The sequence below is a fragment of the Amblyraja radiata genome, chromosome 23 (genome assembly GCF_010909765.2).
Source record: "Amblyraja radiata isolate CabotCenter1 chromosome 23, sAmbRad1.1.pri, whole genome shotgun sequence".
Taxonomy (NCBI): Eukaryota; Metazoa; Chordata; class Chondrichthyes; order Rajiformes; family Rajidae; genus Amblyraja; species Amblyraja radiata.
Window position 1 is genome coordinate 34,341,776 of NC_045978.1, and position 2,328 is coordinate 34,344,103.

At 48.8% G+C, this 2,328-nt stretch overlaps 1 pseudogene; it reads right to left on the reverse strand.

Moving 5' to 3' along the window:
* Positions 1-644: 644 nt before the first annotated feature.
* Positions 645-741, reverse strand: LOC116986545 (annotated as a pseudogene).
* Positions 742-2,328: the final 1,587 nt, after the last annotated feature.

Genomic DNA, 2,328 nt, shown 5'->3' on the forward strand with positions numbered 1-2,328 from the left:
AGGCTCCTATTAATTCCAATCTCTTACCCCAGGACAGTCACAGGCTAATTAATAGTTAAAGGTAAATCCCAATGATCAACAAGTCTAGTTGGTATCACCTTAATTTTTAACTGGATGGATGAGGAACACACATTTCTTAAATATAGTTTGAGGCTGAAACAGTTGATTTTAGCAACATACAGCATTAGAATATCCTCCAGACAAGACATAACAAGTGTTTTTGAGCTCTGAGCAGTCCAAGCATCGGTTTTAGTAATTTGGTAAATAACCTGGAAACTGAAGTTAACCCATTTTGCAATGTTTTTTATCATTGCCCTTATCCAGATAAATTTCAAATGTCTCCGGTGATCCCTGTAAATGGGAACATCCTATGGAAATCAGATGTGAAGTTTCCTATTCGGAAAAATTTATACTGCACATGCAAGTTAAACGACATTCTGCATCTTTCACAATGAATAGGCCACGCCTGCCAATTCCGTACCTGCTCGAGCAACAACTCTGGCACGATTTCCGAGCCTGTCTTGAAAGCCAATCCTGGCCATAATACTGAGCCTGCCTCGAAAGACAACTCTGGCCATAATTCTGATCCTGCCTCGAAAGACAATTCTGGCCCCAATTCCGTGCTTGGAACCCTAGTATTGTGCAGTTTTACATGGTTAGATGCCACAACCATTTGTGTGTTGTAAGGCCACTAGGGCCCCTTCCATCCTTATCAAGGGGAATGCTACTTTCATACAACACATAAACTAAACACATCAGTCTGAAGAAGGGTTTCGGCCTGAAACGTTGCCTATTTCCTTCGCTCCATAGATGCTGCTGCACCCGCTGAGTTTTTCCAGCATTTTTATGTACCTTAAACTAAACACATGTTATCTTTATCATTTGTACAAAAACAAGTGTAAATGTTACCAACTTGTAGATGGTCCCATATTTTTCCTGAGACTGACTTGGGCCTCGGCTTGAAGACCACTGCCCAGTTTTCATGCTGCCACCAACTTCAGTGAACTGCTTACTGCCAATGGAGGCGTGGGGTGTGTTGTCGCCGCAACGATGAAGCTTTGCTCGTCGTTAATGCCTCGATTGGTCCGACAGCTTTTGCTTCCTCACCCAGGTTTTACCTGTTGAATAGGTCTTACCTGAAGAGAAGATTCGGTGGCTGGTCTTTAATGTCACCCCTGATAGCGCTGTTGATTCCCGGCACTTATAGCATGAGGGGAACTCTGGCCCCTTCCGGGTATTCTGCCACCTTCGTTTGCGAGGACTCCCTTGAATCCATACGCATGTTCTCCAGTACGTTCCATGGACATACTTTAGAATTTGAAGTCAGTTACCCACTGACCACTCGCACTCCCCTCCACAGAGAGGGAGATTCGTAGACAGCCCTGAACAGGTGCTGCCGCAGGCTCCTGCCTCGTGGTATGCTCTCCGACTATACCTTTCTCATGAGTCAGAAACTGACCCCGCATGCTCCTCTCCTTTGAGAGGGAGACATCAGCAGCCCTTCGATAGGTGCCACTGCCACGGGCCCCCGAGGAGACCTGCGGATATAAAGCTCCTCTTGCTGGAGCATATCGTGATGGAGCATCCTCTCCATCAGGAGCTCTTTCCTGGACAGCCCTGAAACAGGTGCTGCTGCCATGGATTCCCGAGTAGACCCAGGCTGATAGCTTCCTCCTTTGGAGCGTATCATTTTGGAGCAACCTCTCCATCAGGTGCTCCATGTGGGCTAAACATCCGAAGACGCTACCCATTGAAGGAGGTGAACCATCCTGGCCTGACCCCTCGAGTCCATAGGCCTGACCGACTTATTGTTGGATTCACCTCTTTTCATGGGCACACCATCGGTCTGGGACCCGCTGACCACACCGTCAGCGACTCTGGTGGCAACACCGCTCCTGGACTTATCTCCTCCATGGGAACCATAGCGTTCTGGAAGCTGCTGACTACACTGTCAGTGACTGTGGTGGCGATACCGCTGCTGGATTCACCCCCTCCACGGGAACCACAGCGGTCACTGCGGTAGCGAACCCGACGACCGCCGGTTACCCGCGCTTCCGCGGTGCTGACCGGAGTGTCAATTCCCCGCGGCCCATAACCGGTTTCCCGCGGCCCGTCCGGACTTGGCCCCAACATATCCAGCAGGAAACCTCTTATAAAAAGAGATTCCTGCAACAACAAAAAAACACAACCTGGTAAGAAATACAAAACTTACCTGCAGGTTTAAACTTACCGCTGGCAGGAGCGACGCGCCTGCCAGTCCGTCGATGCACCATCATAATCTTTACTGTCACCCTAACCTGTGGCTTAGTATTTGGTCATCTGTCCCAA